Below are 22121 nucleotides of genomic sequence, written 5' to 3'. Positions count from 1 at the left end.
TACCTCTATTGATTTTTCTTTGCAAGATATCGCTCCTACGCTTTTTATTGGATGGTGGCTTGAGCTTACGAGATTTTTCTTTATCAGTTTGTATTAAAGGCACTTAATTTTTGATGTTTCCTCTTTTTGTGACTCTAGTTTCATTATTAGTAGGGATTCCTGATGTTTTAGAGAGAAGAGTGACATCTAGATATGGTTGATGACCAAACCATTACGGTGTACATTATTATTATTTTAGAGTGATGAATTAGAAATTAAGATTAAGATGTTACTTGCTTTAGAAAAGTGTGATAGGACTCAGACGCGAGTTTGGACGTTAAGGAATTATCGGTGATGTTAGTTCGTATTTTTAATTGTAGAGGCTCTAGGGAGGTGGAACAAGAAGAGTAAGGCGGGGGATCTTATTATGTCTAATTCTTAAAATTTTATAGCTATATAATAAACTATGCTTATTGAGATATCCCATTCTTTGGATATACCCTATGGGGTAATTCTTTTTGTGAGTGAAGTTTATGTCTGTCTATTGGGAGTAGTGGATGTCTTCTTCGATATGGTGTAATTCGAAAGAAAGATCTTTATTTTCCTTCGTTCTTAGGTTTTTGTTTGGTGTAGGGTTCTACTGATTTTGTGTATTTTTGTAATATGTGTATTCCATGTGTTCTCTTGTTGGCATTAGAGTTTCTTCTAATGCATAAGGGAGATTGAATTACTTAGATTTTTCACATTTTATCTCTTAAAATGGAGCTTTAAGACCTACCTCTCTTCGGGAGGGTGGGAAGTTTAATTGGTTCCAACCTAATGATAGGGGGCTAGAAGGATTGACCATATTCATATTTCTATAGGATGGTGGGGCTTTGGCTAATATGCATAAGGATTTTACTTATGCACCATGCATAAGCCTACATAAGTCATTGGATCATGTTTTTAATTCAGTATTGAGTATTGAATATTGAGTATTGAGTGGTGAGTATTGAGTAATAACAATTGATGTCTAGAATTTGATCCAATGATCCAAGGGTCCATAATAATCTATACATGGTGCATAGATTTTTATCTATGCACGGTAACTGCACCCGGATGGTGGGACCACTAGGGTGAGGTATCTTAATGGGCTCTCCTGTAGAATGTCACTGATTATTGTCCAATCATCCTTAATAATGTGTTTGGATGAGGTAATTGAGAAATTTTAAGGAATTCAAAATTTTGAGTCATTCAAATGATTCAATTGAAATTCATTCATTTTTAAATTCATTTGTTTGAATGAAATATTAAAATGATTCATTGATAAATTTTTAGGATCATTTTCATTAATTTTAAAAAAAATTGGCTAAATTAAAAAAATTAAAAAATAGGGACCAATTTGCAATTTTTGAAAATTTGAAAGGACTCATTTGTAAAAGTTGAAAATCATTAAGGGATTATTTGCAATTTTTGTTGGTGAATTTGAAATTTTTATAAAATATGAGGACTATTTTTTAAATTTTGAAAAAGTAATAATAAATAATTTAACATTTGCATTATAGAGTGAAGGAGCAATTTCAAATTATTTACTTTTGGGTGTCATTTGAAATTCCTTAAATTTAACTTAAATAAAATGCATTATAAATTTACATCATTTTAACAATTCTCCATATTTTTCATTCAAATAATGGATTTTGGTTAAGTCATTTTCAATTCCCTCAAAAAATTACTTTCCCTCATTAAAGTACTTCATCCAAACACACTCTAAGTATTCCAATCAGTTGTGGGGCCCTAAACCTTTTAGATTCAGTAACCATTGGTTATCATATTATAGTCTTTCTGAGTTAGTGGCTTTTTTCTGTAGTGATTTTGAGATTCATGGTTGAAAATATTTTTGTTTTTATTGAGAATCTCTCAGACCTCAAATTAGTCCTGAAATCTTATAATAAAGAGGTTTTTGGTAATCTTGACTCTCACATGAATATGTTGAGAAAGGAAGTGAATAGGCTAGATTCTTTCATTAAAAGAAAACAGCATTTTAGCGTCAGCCGGAAGCCCTCAGTAACAACAAAAAAACTGACACTAACAGGTTTTAGTGTCGGCCTGGTGTCGGTGTCGGGGCGGTCTCTCCAAACCTCGAAGCTAACAGTAGCGTGAAGCCGACGCTAATCTAGTGTCGGCCTTAGTAAACACTAAAGAGACACTACCCATGATCCATAGGTCTATGCTAATATAAATTTAGCGTTGACTTTTAGCAACTCTAATGGCTGACAAGTGGCATTATGTGATTGAGTTTCCCCTTCACACATAAATATTAGAGTGTCCTGTAGCACCAGCTTTTAGCATCGCTACAGTGTGCCATGTGTTCGCTTATGATTGTATGACGTTCAAAACCATTGCCTTAACGTCCCTTTAAAATAGATGACGCTAATTTTTTTTATCCTATTTATTGAAACTTGCTTTTATTTACACCTATACTTTATAAAAACATGATACAATAAAATCATGTTACAACACATAAACTATTTTTTTCAAACCACATAATTTAACCATTATTATAAAATAAAATCAATAAAATGCAAAATATGATACAATACTCATAAATCTCCATAGTCATACAATACTGATAAGTCTTCATAGTGATACAATATTAATAAGTCTTCATAGTGATACAATACTGATAAGTCTTCATAGTGATACATCAATACTGATAACACAGTCATATAATCAAATGAGTTTACTTATACATGCCAAGGTGTACCAAAATAAATATACTTATAAGTCAAACTAGACATAAGACAATCTAGACATAAATTAACGCTACTGATCATGAGCATCATCATTAGCATCAGCATCATCTTCCTCATCCTCCTGCAAAATGAAACTTAGCATCAATTATTTGGTGGAATAATGTCACTTGTTATAATTAGAATTGAGTGACAAATGAAACTAGACTCCAAATATATTTGAACAACCAATTAATTAAAACTTAATAGGGAAATTCTCAAGATGCACAATATAGAATCTATCAAACACAATTTGATTTCAAGTTAACACCAACACTAGTTCGGTTCAGTTCTAGATTAGTTCTATTCAGTTATAAACAAAACTCACAATTGACACACCAAAACCAAATCAGTTTAGTGCACTATGCATCAGCTCATATATCCATAATTCATGAATGGCCATGCACACTTGCAAAAGGAAACTATGCACCAATGCAGTCCAAAACAACAAAGCAGATTATTATACATCTAAATCAAATCCAATCACATCAGTACAATTTAAACAAAAGAACACCAACCCATGGTGATATTTAGACCAAGTCATTACCTAAGTCAGTATAATTTGCCTAATCTTTGTCCCTTATTTTTTTAAAGGGTTGAGTTTAGATCCAAAGCGGTTGTAGACTTGTGGTCCTTAATTAGGATTAAAGACTCTCATTTACTCCAAATACCTATGTTTAAATTGGTAAAGGAATGTGATTTTAAATATGGCTAGTTTCATGTTTCTGTAAAGAGTAGAAGCACAAGAAAATTGAAACCTTCCATCTCTAAACCCATACAAAAAAATCCAAAAGCTTATGAAAAACAATTGCCCCATACAAGATTTTTGCTGGTAAAAATGCTTCAACACATACGAGGGAGCATACACAACAAGCATAGCCGCTTGAGGGAAACCCTCAGACACCTCCTAAATAATTAAGTCATCTCCAAAAGGGGGCCTTCGCCCATATAGGGAAAAAAATAAACATTGATAGATTTTTTATAAGATAATAGAGTAAACAAATTATGAGAGTACAAGTAAATAGAAACTACATGTGGGAAATAGATTACAAAAATTATAAAAAAAAAGGATGAGATCCAAAATTCGTTAGTCCTCTAGAGGATCGCCAAGGAAGAGAGTGTTGTTTTCCTAGGGTCCATATGGCGGAACGTACTCCTCATCCACCAACTGGCCTCCTCGACACTACAACACGGAAGGCCTACGAAAGCGCTTATTTTGGGCTTTAAAAGCGCTTTAAAGCGCTGTGAAAGCCAGCGCTGGCATAGGTAACAAAAGCGCTTCTAAAAGCGCTCTGGTAGACCCCCCCTATAAGAGCGTTTTTCTGGAAAAAGCGCTCTGGTATCCCCCCCTATTAGAGCGCTTTTCTGGAAAAAGCGCTCTGATAGCCCCCCTATAAGAGCGCTTTTCCAAAAGCGCTTTCGTAGGTTGCGTTTTTTATTTTATTTTTTATGCTTTTTTTTATAAACCTATTATTTTTATAATTTCTAAACCTGCATTTATGGCAGCATTATTTCATGAACCTGTAATTTACCATTGTTATCCCATAAACCTATAATTTACAATCGTAATCCCATTATTTCAGTAATCTCATTATTTCAACAAAGAAGCGATTTCGATTATATACTAAACATGCATTATAATTATACCATTGTAATTAATCCAAAATATATATACACCGATTCACATATTTCTAACATGAAAACAACTAAACCAATTCACATGACATTATAACAATAAGAAAATCATCCCTAAACAACTAAATCAACTAAATCGGTCCTAGTCCTGCAAAGTCTGAACATCTTCAAATGACTGAAAATCTTCACAATCTGCAAAATAAAAATAATATAATCAAAATAAGATTATTATTATATAAAGGCTCTAAAATAAGAAGGTAAAGAGTAGAACGAGTATATATATATATATATATATATATATATATATATATATATATATATATATATGTCGTGTAAAAAGAATAATCAAATTAAATATATCAATAAATACAAATTAATTTATTAATATTTAGGACTTTATATATCTAACTTGAATACATGGAATGGAATATCATTTATTGTAAATTAGTTCAACAAATTTTGTACATAAAGTTTACCTTAAATTTAACACAACCACGTCATATAGCCCAGAGGGATAAAGCAATATAGATCACTAACAATAATCCTGTCACAGACACCCTCAAGAACAACATTAGCTACATGTTATTGATAGGAACACTATTAGAAACTCAACCAACAGCATGTCAAACAATTACAGAATTTGAGAAGTTGTTACCAAATTGATCAAAAGAGCCCAGTATCCTTGTGAGCTTTCTACTATCTCTTAGCAATATAAGAAGTTTCTCTGCAACAACAATTAATGTAAAGTTCACAACCAATTGACAGGAAAAATTAGACACAAATAAAAGTTGAATATTAATTTCTATGACAAATAATACATGACAACTAGTTACTACTACTTACCCTTCAGCGTTTTCCTTCATCTTTGAGCTATGCTATATCTACACTTATTTTCCTACACTTGTATATTACACCGTATATTTTAACACAGATAGATACTTGTGCACAGAAATTAAGATAGAATAAATTAATAAAAAATGAATTGTATACCTTGTATGTAGAAAATTACGGTGTTGGTGTAAGCTAGGGGTGTATGTTTACTCAATCAATAAATGTTGCAATAATGAGAAGGGGTTGTTGGACTAGAAATTTGAAGGTTTTGTTGGACTTAACCTGCATCGCCTCATTTCTATCCAAGTTGTATTGTGTCACAGAATATGAATCAAATAACTGTACCCCGAAGGATCCTGCCACAGAAGACTTCGGGGTACATTACTTGATTCATATTCTGTGGAACATAATCGGCAGGGGCACATTGTGTTCTATCCTTTACCAGTCCATCCACTGTTTGAAGCTCAACCTACAATAGAAAAACGTGATTATTACTAACTACATATAGAAAATCTTGAATCATGTAAAAGTTGATGAAACAGATATCCCTTGTAGGTCTCATTATCAATAACATCTTCTACTTACTTGATACATGTCTTCAATACTCTAAATCACTGATAAAAACCTAACAAAAGCGCTTTATAAAAGTTTAATAGCTCAGATTGTCATTTAAAATGATTAGTTTGTCATTTATAAAAGTTTAATAGCTCAGTTTATTTTATGATTGTCATCTATGGCTAGTTAAAAGTAGAATGTTAATTTCCAGATACATTATATTGAAAAAAAAATTAGAATGTGAAAGCTAAAAGAGTTCAAAAGTTCCCTAGAAATGAATGTTCTCAACACGTTCCACATTGGAACTCGTAATAGTGGCTAATAAAACAAAAAGTCCTATGCTTTATGTCCAGAAAAGATCATGTAAAAAGCGATCAATCCTGGAGGCCCTTTAAATCAATTCATACTAAATTAAAAAGTGTATAAAACTATAGATAATACATCTATAGATGTAAATACTAACTTCACGGATCTAATGAAACTTTTATTCCAAAAACAAATTACTTGAGTTTTTTTTTTTCTGCATAAAAACCTAACAAACTTTGTCTTCAATACTCTAAATCACACTAATAAATATAATCCCTTGTAGGTCTCATTATCAATAACATCTTCTACTTACTTGATACATGTCTTTAATACTCTAAATCACTGATAAAAACCTAACAAACTTTGTCTTCAATACTCTAAATCACACTGATAAAACCTAAATCACTGATAAATTAAAAAAGCCCCAATAATATTAACTATAACCCTAAATAAAATTTTGTATTTTTGAAAGCAAACAATGAAAAAAAGGAAAATTTCCGGCACAAAACCCTAACCTGAACAGAGAAGAGACGGTTGAAGGGTGGAGATGGAGTGAGGAAGGCGGCGGCGGAGTCGGTTGAAGGCTGGAGAGGGAGTGAGGACGGCGGAGCAACGAAAGGAAGAAGAAGGTTCGCGTGTTTTGGATCTGAAACAAAACGCGTGTGTTTGTAAAATATATAATTTTTTAAATGGGCTACCAGAGCGCTTTTCAAAAGCGCTTTAATAACACCCCCTACCAGAGCGCTTTTATCCCAAAAGCGCTTTCGTAGCACACACCCTATAAGAGCGCTTTTAAAAGCGCTTTCATAACCCCCCTACCAGAGCGCTTTTTAAAAGCGCTCTCATACCCCCCCTACCAGAGCGCTTTTTGAAAGCGCTCTCATAACCCCCCCTACCAGAGCGCTTTTTTTGCATCATTTTCCCTTGTTTATTAATTTTGTTTTTAGCGAGCCCTACGAGAGCGCTTTTGCTAAAAGCGCTTTAGTAGCTGCGCTGCTACAGCTTAAATTTGGCGTAGTGCGAGCTACCTTAAATAAATCCATTCGGCTTAAGTCTAGGCCCAGAAAGAGAAAAGCCACGTGTTCTTTCGCCTGCTCAAAGTATAGATCATAATCTCCACTAAGTCGTCTTTGAGAGTAAATACTTCTTCTTTAGACTTCTTAATAGACAGAGGGCGTCATTCAAAGAGACCTTCATATTATCTCTCTCTTTCACCAATTTCTTTACTGTCTCTTGGCATTGAATAATGGTTTCTTGATCCTTGGTAAATTGGAATTCAAGTCCTTTATAGATTTGGGATGGTTCTCATGTTGATCCCGTAAAATTAGGAGAATCCTTAACAAATGTGTCTATGTTGCATTTGATAACTCCTTAGATGATTTACTATGAAGGTTTTGATAATTGATGGGAAATCCTCTAGAATGGGGAGGCGTCTATGAGTAAACTTGATCGAATCAAATAGAGAGTCTCACTAGAAGGATGATAAAGAGTGGAAACCATCCCCACTTAATTGAGCCTCACATATAGTCCTATTTTCTTGAGTTCTCGTTAATTGTCCATGTCCATTAACTTGAGAAAAGCTTTCCCCTTGTCTGCAAATCTTAGAGGGAGGTTCATCAAAGATAGGGCGATCCTCGATGCATTTTGAAATCTCTTTTGAAACCTGATCGGTTGGGTGATATGGAAGGACAAGGGTTGGTCAAATTTTAATTCTCCTCTTCACCACGTGCTCTATTTTTTCTATTAAATGATTTATTTGACAATTTGCATGGGCAGAGGATATAAGTAAAATAGTTAAGAAAATATTCAACGAAGTCTTCCTTAAGAGACTCAACAAAGTCTCGTCTGAAGAACTCAACAAAGAATCGTCTAAGGACGGAAAAAAAAGTCTCATTATAGGATTTTTAGCTAATCCTCACCAATAAAGATCATTTGAAACCTCACGACCGAAAGATAGGGATAAATTCCTCGATGAAACTCCTAAAAAAGGTCTAGAGGTATGCTAGGGTTCAAACCACTTATATCTCTTCAATTTCTCGTACTTACACTACAGAAAAAAAGGCCTCCTGCCACGCCCAGAAAACCGAGGCTATATGCAAAATAACCGTGGCGTAACGCTGAGGCCACGGTTTGGCCACGGAAATCCAACTGTGGAGTATACGGTCGTGGCCTAAAGTAAAGTCCACGGTTTTTTGGTATAGACCACGCCTTTTTTACAACCGTGGCTTTTTTAGGCCACGGTTTAGGTAGCTTGATTAAGGCCGCGGTTTGTATTTGCCATGACTGCAGAACTGTGGCTATATGGTAAAGCCACGGTTTCAATTTAACGTTTACGATACAGTTTTGGTTCAAGATATAGCCACGGTTTGGTTATGACCACATATTTAAAACCGTTGTTATATGTTATGCATTCTAAACCATTTATCTTGCCACGGTTTATTTCTGTACAATTACATAAATGTCATTATATATATATATATATATATATATATATATATATATATATATGATTTCAACAATAATACTAATTTTTTAGAATTAGTTCTAAGTACTCCAATAGTGAAACCAAACTTGTCCAAAGGGCTGATTTTCTTTTTCAAACCAACATATCAATCACTTACACCAATTTTGAAGAATTTAAAACTTGATTACTATAATTGTATGAATACAAATTATTTTAGTATCTACACATCAATGACAATAGCATCGTGATTGACTAAGTACATTATACATCTAATAAACCTAAACCAAAACTATGCATCTCTAACCATCTGATAGCTGACAAATCCTGAGAAAAGGGTTAGCTGCAAATCAAAGAAACCATAGAATTAGAATGTCTAAAAAAGGATCATTTAAGAACTTTAATGCTAGAGTACCATTGTTGATGTACTCATCAAGAAGATACTTATATTATCAGATACAATGTGAATTATGGCTTCAGCAACTATATTAACATCACAGTGTAAATCATGGCAACTAATGTAGCATCTTACATTGTATAAATCATGGCAACTAGATTGTGAGTCCTAATCTCAGGCTCAATTCTCCGAGCAACAAAATCGTGGAGTCTCAAAATACCTTTCCTAATGCAAAACCGAATACAACTGAGTTGTGAAAAATCCATCTAATCAAATACAATAACACCAGAGTAGTTGGACACATCAAACTAGAAGTTCAAGAAAAGTCCTATACTGGAAAAATTATTTTAAATGTTTGCACTTCTGTGCATTTTTACCTCTGGCAAGACTCCGATTGTTTTACTAGATGGCAGACGGGGGAAATATCCATCTGACGATTTCACCTCTTCCAGCATTATATCGATTATCATCCTGGAAGATGAAAAATAATGAACAGTGTGAGACAAGTATGATTGAAAAATGGAAGTCGTCAAAGTGCCACGCCGAAAGAAAATACAAACAACTAACCTTGTTGTATTTATCCCTGTGGTAATTTGGACTAATAAACAAAATAAAATACTTAATATTATGAAAGGATAGACTAAATATAAAGGTCAACTTAAAACTATAAATTAAAGGTTAACACAAGATAGTTAATACAGAAAATCAGAGAACAAATTGAAAGTAAAGTATAAAAGTATATCTAACTCATTGGCATGTGGACGAACTTGAACGAATTTATGTTAGCTTGAAAGAATAAGTAAGACATTCTAGAACAGATCTTACGGGTATTGATAATGGAAATTAGAAAATGAGAAAATTCAACACTAAGCTTTATCAAAAAGTAGCATAAGTGATCAAAGAAAGTAGTAAATAATAACACTCTTCTAATGATTATATCCTAGAGGCACTATAAACTCTAAAGTACAATAAACTTAGACAATGTATTATTAGTGAGAAATAATTTATAGTCTCTCTATCCACTTTAAAGTAATTAACAAGCTTCAAATATATTTGAACTACCTTAACCAAGTAAAGTGTATACTAGACAAAGATTATTATTGAAAGAGAGTTAGATTTATAAATTGTCTCCAGAACAGAGCTGTTCCTCGATGCAGACATGCTCAGATTGTAAAATCTGTAGCAGTGAGTGGGAATGTTAATAAATCTATAAATACAGGATAAGGGTTGATCTTATAGCTTAAGTATAACTATAACCAAACAAATAATAAAGGTGGAAAATAATCTTGCATACATACTTCATTGTGCTAAAAGTTGTTGAAGCTAAATAATAAAGGAGATAAGTGTTTTAAATCCTCATTCCTCGGAAGACCGCTTCTAAAAGGCGGTTCTGTCCCTATAAATAACATCGCATAGGTTCAATTTTCACTCGTAAGTTTTGCAACATCAACACTACAGAATGAAAGTATGTTTATTGTCCGACAAAAAAAAATAGACGTAATAAACAAGAATGGGAATGCAAAGTGATGAGAAACTAACTGTTGTTAGAGAGTTGATTGAAGAGGATATTGGAGTGTGATTTGAACAAAACAAACTGAGATACTTGAATACCAAGGTTGATTGGACTGTAACCGCCAGGACGAATGGACGCGCCTCCTACTGCAAAGTTTGCACCATGTCTGTAATTCGATCCAACTGAGTTCAAGTAAGCACTTAGATATGGTAGCTTCAATTCTTCACCTGCAAAGATCCAACATTCTCTAACATTCTTACACAAGTGCTTAAATCAGTAAATAAGCTAATATATGCTAATCTGAATCTATGATGATAATGCTTCAACTTACTGATAAAATCAATGATGAGACGACCATCGGAAGCTCTTCCTGAGAGGCTTCCGAAAAAGCTTATGCCATTAGGAAGTTTTACACCTGTGAATACTGCATATCCAGCTCCAGTATCAGAATTTGAGTCACCAAAATTGTAAATTGCAGGGTACACACATTTCTTTGAATCATAGATATTATTCTGAGATGAAACTTGAATGAATGTAAATGCTACATACAGATTGAAACACCAAAGTAAAAGAAGGATGCACCTTCATGTATTGGAAAAAAACCCAAGTCCAACACTACCCACAAAGGATTTATATAGAGTGGCACCCCAACCTTACAAGCCGGTTTTATAAAAATAAGTTAGCCCAAACTCTAATTCTATCGCTAATCAACTACCTGGTAAATTTCAAAGCTTATCTAATCAAAGTAGTTCTTGCAATACTCTAATCAACTACCTGGTAAATTTCAAAGCCTATCTAATCAAAGCAGTTCTTGCAATACTCTAATGAACTACCTGGTAAATTTCAAAGCCACAATCCTCACAGGTGTACACAACAACCTGCATCAATGGTTTGACATCCGAGCATCGTGTGACTATATGATAAGTGACAAAATGTCGATATTTTGAGTATATATTTGTGGCACTTATCGATTCTATTCTTATGATTTTTATAATAAAATCATAACTTTTGTGTAAATATGTGCATACTTGTGTTTTTGATTCATTTTTATACCAATTAATAGTTTTCCATTCATTTTATAGGTATTCATGCATCTTTGGAGCATTGAGTAATAAAGACCAAAGGCTAAGCTTCAAGAATGCAAATTCTACCAATTCATCAAAGAATAAGGCTCAAAATAAGGATGATAAAAATCATCATTTTGGTTTCCATTCATTCATTATTGGATAGAGCATTGAATAAGCTTTCCAACGCTTCGAACCGGGCGTAATTCGGAGTTACGGTTCACAACTTATGGCGAAAACAAGATTTCACTTTTGCTGTCAGCCGCTAAGCGGGAGTACCTCCGCTGAGCGACCATGACAGATAGCAGTTCGTTAAATAGGGGTAAAAATCACATTTTTAGGTTATGTTTTGGGGTAATTGTTCCCAAATCATCAAACCTTCATTCTTAGGGTAGATTAGCTTAGAAAACAACTTCGGAGGTTGCATTTGGATGATCGGGGGTGGATTGAGCGTCGAACGGAGCTGACAAACCGGGAGATTTTCGGTTCATTTCTCTTCTTCTTTGTGTATTTCTCTTTGGTTGGGTTTTGTTTGTATATTTACTTGAATCTTATGTATATTTACCGATTATAATGTTATGTTTAACTTGCTTTACAAATCTGTGTTGATGTTATCCTGGATTTTTGCTCTATGCTGGGGATTTGGGGTGCTTTAGAGATAAACTTCTTGAATCCTTATCTAGGATGATAATCTGTTGGCTCTGAACTCTAGAGATGGATTTAGAGCTAGCATTCACTGTTTGTATCTGTTCTTAATGCTTTCGTGTTTGAGCGGCGCGCGAGAGATCGCCGACGCGAGAATACGGATGTTCTCGTGACTTTGCGTTAGAGATAACCTTAGTTGTGAGATGATCTCATTTGTGCTCCAGAGATGGACGCTTATGTGAGAGATATGTGATGACATAGATGAATATCGTAGGTTGAGTATAACGAGTTGGTAAGTGTATGTTTGTGAAGAGTGAATATATTTACATTCCTGATAAGTTATTTCTCTTCTAAGAATGTGTTTATTCTTTTACTGTCTATATCTTTGTTTACTTTTTGCTCATTCAATCCCGAGCTCGAAACCGTAGAAACTGTTGAATGGCATCTCTCCATCTCTGAGGACGATAATTCCCGGATCAATATTTCCAAATCTTTTTTCGTTGCTTGCCCTATACTGCATTCAACAAAATGGCGCCGTTGCCGGGGATGGTTGTTGAATTGCATCGCAATAGTTTTCATGGTTTTGAGCTTTGTATATAACGTATATATTGTATAGTTTCACTTGTATATATTTACTTGTACATGTTTACTTGTTTATGTTCACCATATAGTTTTACTTGTATATGTTACATACAAGTATACTTTTGTTGGTGAATGTTGGTGAAACATGTTGATCTCGGATTAGCTCTTTACTTACAAATCTTCACTTTTCAAATCGTGCATCCAACATTCACCAACTTAATCTTTGTGTATGTTAATAGTTATAAGTGTTTCATGTTTGTATATATGTGTTTGTTCATGTACATATTTGCATACTTGTGTTTTCCATTATGTTCGTTTAATCATTGTATATATTTGTACCCGTAACGTTTGTTGAGTGGTTGGTTAGGACACTTTCTTTAGGCTTGTTCGGTGAGACGTCACCATGGCATGACGAGAGGAGGCTACTTTCCAAACACCGATCCAATAAAGGCGTCGAGCTAACGACGTAAAACAAGCGCTTGTTGGGAGGCACCCCAACGGTTGTAAAGTTTTGGTTATTTTTATGTTTATGAGGTGTTTAGGTGAAGTAGAGAGGGCTGGAACACCTAATTCTGTTCTGATTTTTGTGGTTTTTCTGTCATCCGCTAAGCGAGCCAAGCTCCGCTAAGCGATGACAGCAAAATTCGGTTTTCTTGCTTTGTACCCGTGGGGTTCCTATTCCACTTGGTTCACTCCTTTTTCCCACTCTCACCAAGGCTAATTAGTAGTATATAATAGTTTTGTTTTTCTAATTCTTTTGTGATTGTTTGTACTCAAATTTTGTTCGGTAATTCGAAGATTTTTGAGGTGATTTTCCAAAGCTTGAGTGTTTCAACTTGCGAATGTATGGTAGGATATTATTTTTGAAGTCGTATCATTCAAGGTACTCATTTATCGCTTTCTATAGCATAGCATGTTTATGAAACTTTTCATTTGTACAATTATCATACCATTCATTCTTTGGCATTACTTGCTTGTTGATTGAATCACTTTAGTTCCCAAACCATAAATGTGAGGAAGCTTTCCATTGTTTACATATGCTGGATGCCACAATCGTTGTTTTAACTGGATTTTATTATGCTTAATCTTTTGTTTATGTTGATTTTATGAAAGCATGAAAAGGATCAAGGCATTTTGTTTCATTTTGAGCATAACTACCAAAACCAAATAGTCAATTCACCTTGTGAGTGTGTGTGATCATTTGTTAACCCTTTTGAGCCTTTTTGTCAATATCCATGTTGTTTTTGCTAAATGCTTATCTTTGAGTGTTTAGTTCTCATTTTTGCATGGATGATTGATTCTTTGTTTTCTTGAACCCTCAACCATGATTTTTGGTATGAATTTTTACCTTGCCTTAGAAAGTAGGGAGTATTCACATGATGATGTGGTTGAATTCAAGTTGGGGAGAAAATGGTTTCTACTTATTTGGTTGTTGCTATGAGGTTGAAAAGAAAGAAAAAGAAAAAAAAAGTTTTGAAAAAGAAAAAGAAAAGAAAAGCGAATAATTGTGCTAATAAGTATTGTGATTGGCTTGAGAAACTTGTGGTTAAGGAAGAAGTTTAATCGAGATTTTGTTGCTTAGGACTTTGGTGGATTGATCACTCCCTTAGGTTTAGGCAAGTTTTTGTTTCGATTAGCCTTAGGACTTATCCCTTGTTTGTTAACCAAGCCACATTACAACCTTGAAAAGTCCTTGTGATTCTTGCTTTTGTATCTTCAATGTGATTTTTGGATGAATGCATAATTTAATCTTTTGTTTGCGAGATTGTTGGATGAGTGTTAAAAGTCCCTCACCTTTGTGTGTTCTTCATCCATTGATGGATTTTTGCTAGGTGTGATTCATGAAGTGAGCATGTATTGTGTTAGAATGTTTTGTATGCTTTTTGTACTTAAGATGCGTTTCGTTTACATGTTGTCGTTGTAGGATAGTGGTAAGTATTTACTTTGTTTATACGTTTTTGTATTGAGCCATACATTTGCTTTTGGTTTTCAAAACTTATTGATTCACAATTCTTTGGTTTATTACTTTTGATTCTTTGATTTATTTGACATTGTTTGAGGACAAACAAAGTTTCAAGTTGGGGAGAGTTTGATAAGTGACAAAATGTCGATATTTTGAGTATATATTTGTGGCACTTATCGATTCTATTCTTATGATTTTTATAATAAAATCATAACTTTTGTGTAAATATGTGCATACTTGTGTTTTTGATTCATTTTTATACCAATTAATAGTTTTCCATTCATTTTATAGGTATTCATGCATCTTTGGAGCATTGAGTAATAAAGACCAAAGGCTAAGCTTCAAGAATGCAAATTCTACCAATTCATCAAAGAATAAGGCTCAAAATAAGGATGATAAAAATCATCATTTTGGTTTCCATTCATTCATTATTGGATAGAGCATTGAATAAGCTTTCCAACGCTTCGAACCGGGCGTAATTCGGAGTTACGGTTCACAACTTATGGCGAAAACAAGATTTCACTTTTGCTGTCAGCCGCTAAGCGGGAGTACCTCCGCTGAGCGACCATGACAGATAGCAGCTCGTTAAATAGGGGTAAAAATCACATTTTTAGGTTATGTTTTGGGGTAATTGTTCCCAAATCATCAAACCTTCATTCTTAGGGTAGATTAGCTTAGAAAACAACTTCGGAGGTTGCATTTGGATGATCGGGGGTGGATTGAGCGTCGAACGGAGCTGACAAACCGGGAGATTTTCGGTTCATTTCTCTTCTTCTTTGTGTATTTCTCTTTGGTTGGGTTTTGTTTGTATATTTACTTGAATCTTATGTATATTTACCGATTATAATGTTATGTTTAACTTGCTTTACAAATCTGTGTTGATGTTATCCTGGATTTTTGCTCTATGCTGGGGATTTGGGGTGCTTTAGAGATAAACTTCTTGAATCCTTATCTAGGATGATAATCTGTTGGCTCTGAACTCTAGAGATGGATTTAGAGCTAGCATTCACTGTTTGTATCTGTTCTTAATGCTTTCGTGTTTGAGCGGCGCGCGAGAGATCGCCGACGCGAGAATACGGATGTTCTCGTGACTTTGCGTTAGAGATAACCTTAGTTGTGAGATGATCTCATTTGTGCTCCAGAGATGGACGCTTATGTGAGAGATATGTGATGACATAGATGAATATCGTAGGTTGAGTATAACGAGTTGGTAAGTGTATGTTTGTGAAGAGTGAATATATTTACATTCCTGATAAGTTATTTCTCTTCTAAGAATGTGTTTATTCTTTTACTGTCTATATCTTTGTTTACTTTTTGCTCATTCAATCCCGAGCTCGAAACCGTAGAAACTGTTGAATGGCATCTCTCCATCTCTGAGGACGATAATTCCCGGATCAATATTTCCAAATCTTTTTTCGTTGCTTGCCCTATACTGCATTCAACACTATACCAGCTAATCTTACAAGCTGGCCAATGTTTGAATCCTTCACCTCTCTAATTGTAAATGGTCGTCCTTTTAAAGATGCCTTAATATAAACCTCACTGCAAAAACAACCCACACATATATATCATTAAGTCACACATATAAAATCCAAAGCCAAAAATCAACCCTAATAAAATGTAACAAATTAGTACAAAATCATAGAATATTACAAAACCCTAGAATTTGAATATCCCGAAAAAACATGAAGTCTTACAAGAAGCGTTTGATTTCAGGAGGCATCTTCCGGTGCGGGTGCGGGTCAGAACCATCAGCACCTTCAGTTCCTTCATCAGATCTCTGAGTCATCAAAATATCATGATCATCATCCACAAACGTCTCAGTAGGCTCCGGCATGAGCTCGTCGATCGCATCAGCAAAAATCCCTACATATCTTCTCGTATTCTCAGTAACTCGCGTCAAAAAATCCTCATCTAGATCCTTATACTGAAAAACAACAAACACATCACTTAAAATCACCAACTATAGCTAAACCTTAGAAACTAACAATTACAATACAGTGAAAATGTCAATAAAACTAACGTTCATTAAGTCGTCGAGATCAATTTCAACAGATCGAGCTTTGTGGTTCGCAACATCTTGCTGAAAAAACGTAATGAACAAAAAAACATGAATTAGGGTTAACAGTCGGTTTAGTACAGATGAATCGAAATGAAGAATATACTAACTAACTAACCAGGATGTTGAGGTACTTGGCTTCGCCATTAGCGTCTGCGAATTCGGAAAGAAACCTACTCGCTAGAACTGAATGATTGAAAAAGAGGATTTAGGTTAAACGATTTCAACGATTTCAAACCTCCATCTAACTAACTCACCAACAATTTCTCCGCCGCGAGCCGTTCATGATGAGAGAGCAAGCAGAGATGAGGAGCGAGTGATGTCGAGAACAGAATCGGGGATGAGATCAGAGGCTTTGAGATTGAGAGAACAGAGAGGGATCGACTGAGACGGAGGAATCGATATGCGAACGAATCACAGCGGCGAGATTTGATCGGAGTGGTAGGCAGCCGCCGTTCATGTTGAAGAAGAAGAAGAGGGAACGTGAAGCCCGATAGTCACAAGTACTCTTACCCTAAATCCCTCTTATTTTTCATTTTCAATATTGTGAGGGTTGAAAGTGGTCAGGAAATGTGAAGAAATGTGAAGCTGCTAAGGTTTGGGTTTGGGTTTGTGAAATTGAGAGCGGTGCTCAGGAACCCTAAAAAATTAAGAAGAGGGATTTGGATTTTACCATAAAACGTTTACATGTTTTTAATATAAAAAAATTAAAAAGAAAATAATTATGAGAGGGAAATTAAAAAAAAGGGGGGGAAATTTTTGAGGGATATATTTTTTTAGGTTTTGGCCACAGTTTGAACTGAAAATTATAGGCCTCGGTTTCTTAGTTGCGGCTTAAAATATCTACCGTTATATAACCGTGGCAATTGAAGTACAGGCCACAGTTTTACACTTCGGATTCAATATTCTATAACATACGTCTACGCTTTGATAACCATGGCCAAATCATATATGTGGCCACAGTTTCTGAGCTGTGGAAAATTTTAGCGTGGCCGTAGGCCAAATTTCTAGTAGTGTTAAGAGACTATGTAGTGGTATAATTGTGGGAGATCTTTGGGATGGGGGAAGAATGATTCGGACATTCCAAGGTAGATACGACCAAGTTATGGAACCAAAAACTTGCTCATCTGAACCTCAAGAGCATGAACAATATCACATATGAAGAAGCTTTGAAGGGATTACTAAAGCTGAAAATTGTAGAAGGCAAACTCTGTGGAGATTTCAAAATAGGTAATTAGGCCAAAACGTCCACGAGAAGCTACAACATCTTACCACCTCTAAAGTTCTAGATTTACTTCATATGGACCTCATGTGGCCAATGCAAGTGGAAAGCCTGGATGGAAAGAGATATGTCTTTGAGTGTGTGGATGATTTTTCAAGATACACTTGGATCAACTTTATTAAAGAAAAATTTGACACTTTTGAAGTGTTCAAGGAGGTACGCCTTCATCTTGAAAAAATGGAGTGAGATAGTAAAAATAAGGAATGACCATGGTAGGGAATTGGAGAACTTCAAATTCTCTAATTTTTATTCCTTTGAAGGGATTAGTCATGAATTCTCAACACCTATCACACTTTGGCATAATGGAGTAATTGAATGCAAAGATAGAACTTTGCAAGAGTCGGCTAGAGTTATGTTGCATGCCAATAATCTACCTTACTATTTTTGGGCTGAACCCATGAACATAGCCTGTCACATTCACAATCATGTGACCATAAGATCTAGAACCAAAGAAACTCAATGTGAGCTTTAGAAAGGGAGAAAACACAATGTTAATTACTTTCATGTCTTTGGTAGTAGGTGTTACAAATTGGCAGACCAGGAACAAAGAAGAAAAATGGATCCCAAAAGTGATGAAGGAATATTCCTAGGTTACTCCACCAATAGTAAAGCATACATGGTATATAACAAATGTACCAAGATAATGATAAATCAATTAATATTATCATTGATGATACTCTTGAAGATAGTAAAGAAGTTAAAGATAAATATGACAATGATGTATTTCCTCAATAGATTACAGTACTAGCAGATGTCCCACACAAGGTGTCTAAAATTGAATCTGGAAGCATAAATGCTGAAAACCCTCAAATCAACAAGAGAGCATTTATCAAAATTCAAAAAGATCACCTATTGAAAATATCATAGGAAATCTGAATGAAAGAGTCACCACGAGATCCAGATATATGATTTCCAACTCTTATTTCATTTCCAAGATTGAACCAAAGAACATTTGGGAAGCCTTGACTGATGAATTTTGGATTAATGTTATGTAAGAGGAACTGTGTCATTTCAAAAGAAACACAATATGGAACTTTTTTCCGAGACCTGAAAATGTGAATGTCATTGGTACCAAATGGATTTACAAGAACAAATCCAATGAAAGTGGTAATGTAACAAGGAACAATACTCGTTTAGTTACTCAAGGGTACACACAAATAGAATGAGTAGACTTTGATGAGACATTTACTCAAGTTGCTCGTCTTGAGTCTATTGAATTATTGTTGGGAGTCTCCTGCATCTTTAGATTCAGACTATATTAAATGGATATTAAAAATGTCTTCTTGAATGGGTATCTCAATGAGAAAGTTTATGTAGAGAAACAAAAGGAATTTCAGCAAACTTGTAAACGATTATCAAGAGAGTGTAACAAGTTACACTGATATGAAAATTGAAAAATGAGTTTGAAAACAACTTTACTCGCAAAGTATTAATGTATGGATGCTTTAGAGATTTTTAGGGATGAAGAGAAATATGTTTTTCTAAGCATATAACAATGCTTCAAAAATAAATTGCATCGTGTACCTTTTTGCATCATGATCAAAGTCTATTTCTAACATTGTCATCCAATAATTTAGTGCATACTTGATCCTATGAAATATCTCTTGATATTCGATGTTAAGAGAACTTTTCTTTCTTTTTGAGACTTGATCTTTTGATATTCTTTTATCTTCTATGTATTTTCAAAAATTATTTTTATCAAAATATTTTTCAAAATACTAAAAGTTTTTTAAAATTCATTTTTTATAAACTGAAATACTAATTTTGACATCCTATAACATAAATATATATTATCGAAGATCAAAATATAATTTGTTGGAAAAATAATAAATAAACAAATATTGGCACACTAGGAAGCATACCCACAAAAAAACAAAAAACAAAAAATTTTAAAAAATAAGACTCACAAAAACACAATTCACGTTGTAATTTTTACGAGGACAAAATTATAAACCCTCCCATACAATTGCAATTTTTTAAGAAAAATTTGCAAATCCTCCAAATTACAAATTTGAATAGAAAAACTGAAAACTCTCTTTCAACTATTATTTTTGTACAAAAATTGCAAACCCTCTCTCAATTACAATTTTTGGACGCAAGAATTGCAAACTCTCAACTAAATTATTATTTTTGAATCAAATATGAATTATATTAATTTAAAAAACAAGCTATACACGGCGATCGTTAGGATCCAGCCAGACAAATCTATCCAATTAAGGTAGCTATATGTGGTTTAAGCTTAGGAATAGTCCATCCTCTATTAGTAACAATATATATAATGATGTCCACTATATTCCTAGTATAAATATTGGTGCCAAAATAGTTACCATTCCGGTTTTTCCATATCTCATATAAAGTTTCAGAGATGGCCAACTTAAACAAAGTTGTTTTCCATCCTACTCCATTGTATTGCCTTATTATCCAGGTAAATTTATTATCCCACTCCATCAGAGTATGCTGGCAGTGCTTCCCAATTGAGAACTTGTTGCCAAATATTCCCTAATTCAACACATCCAAAAAATAGGTGTTGGGTTTCATCATGTGGACAGAAGCCGCAATTGACAGTGTCAAGTTATCCAAATCTATGCAAACGCATTTTCGTGGCTACCTTTTGAATGGAAAAATTGCAAATCCTTTAAGAAAATTAATTTTGAACGAAAAATAAAAAACTATCTCTAGACACACAACTATCCAAATCTCAACACACCAAAAAGACTGCATTTTCTTGTTGTGTAGAAAATTAAAATTAACTATCTATATTTATATAAATACTCAGATTTTATTTTCTTTCTATTACCTGGTGTGGAACTTGGATGATATAATATTTGACCTAACAAATCCTCCTTTCATCCGAAGTCTTACATATCTTTACTTTGTCTTCAACTTCATCTTCAAAACGAACATTATAATTATAATGATTAGACACATTTATAAAATTATTACTCTTCACTCTTTTTGTCTTCTTCCTCCCTTGATTCAAGTTTTTGTTACTCTCTCTTTTTTGCTTGATTAGAATTTCCGCTTGTCGATGGTGCCTATCAACTATGAGTAAGGGTGTTTGTCAACGGTGGTAAAAAACAATAATCAGGATAAAAGAACTTCCGCTTGAATTGAAGTATAATGGATTAACTCATACTTAAATTGGAGGTTGTTGAGAAATAAGTGTGAGTTGTATGGAAAAACAAATGAGATTTCTATTTATATGTGAGGGTTTATGTGCCTATTATCTTAATATTTTGAGTGAATATGTGGTATTTTTCTTATTTGTTTGAGTGTGTCTTTAACTTTTAATTGAGTGTTTGATCCAATATAAATATTTCCCGCTCATGACCCATTATAATCAACATAGCATGAATGCTTCTTTCACATGATATGATCATCATAATCAATATTATATTTTTTTGTAAAAATTATATTTCAAAAATAAATTTTATGTAAAGCGATTACAAAATATGTGATGTTTTGCTTTGTGTCCCGATGAAATTGATTGGGAATGATGGCTTATTCAACTTTCTAGAATCAAAATATCGTTTTCATTTTTATTTATTTTTTAAGGAAATTCCGTTCTATTAATACTCATTCATTCCAATTCTTCTATCTGACTTGACTTATAAATTATCGACACCATATCCTTCCGTGTATGTTTGAAATTTAAGAAAAATAATAATTTATTTCAATACGCTTGGTAGCTTATTCAAGTCGCCAGTTACATGTTGAATATATCAATATAGAATTGGAGTAATATTCACATATAAAGACAAAACTGGAAATTAAAAATGTAGCATAGATTTTTGATCAACTATTTTAATATCTTTTAATTTTTTCCTTTAAAATTAAATTTATATTAACTCACAAAACTATACACGACTAGCATGATTAAAAAGTCAATGAATGATAAAAAAAATGTACTACGTATGTATGGTTCATTCATATTCCTCAGTTTGACTTGACTTATAAACTATCAACACCATATCATTCCGTTTTTGTTTGAAATTTAGAAGAAAAAAAATCATCTCTTTCAATTTGATATATATGCGACTCATTCAAATTCTTCCGTTTCATTTGACTTATAAATTATCGA

At 33.8% G+C, this 22121-nt stretch overlaps 1 long non-coding RNA gene and 1 pseudogene across 1 annotated transcript; both read right to left on the bottom strand.

The window, feature by feature from the left end:
• Positions 1-10239: 10239 nt before the first annotated feature.
• Positions 10240-11351, bottom strand: LOC131605563 (GDSL esterase/lipase At3g27950-like; annotated as a pseudogene).
• A 5093-nt stretch (positions 11352-16444) lies between these two features.
• Positions 16445-17005, bottom strand: LOC131607512 (uncharacterized). The gene is made up of 3 exons (XR_009285325.1): positions 16877-17005; positions 16723-16782; positions 16445-16626 (listed from the first exon to the last, which is right to left on the bottom strand). It is a non-coding gene; the product is annotated as an uncharacterized LOC131607512 (long non-coding RNA).
• Between the last annotated feature and the right edge of the window lie 5116 nt (positions 17006-22121).

Source organism: Vicia villosa, linkage group LG5, assembly GCF_029867415.1.
Source record: "Vicia villosa cultivar HV-30 ecotype Madison, WI linkage group LG5, Vvil1.0, whole genome shotgun sequence".
NCBI classification, from domain to species: Eukaryota; Viridiplantae; Streptophyta; class Magnoliopsida; order Fabales; family Fabaceae; genus Vicia; species Vicia villosa.
This window is presented reverse-complemented; position numbering and strand designations above follow the sequence as displayed.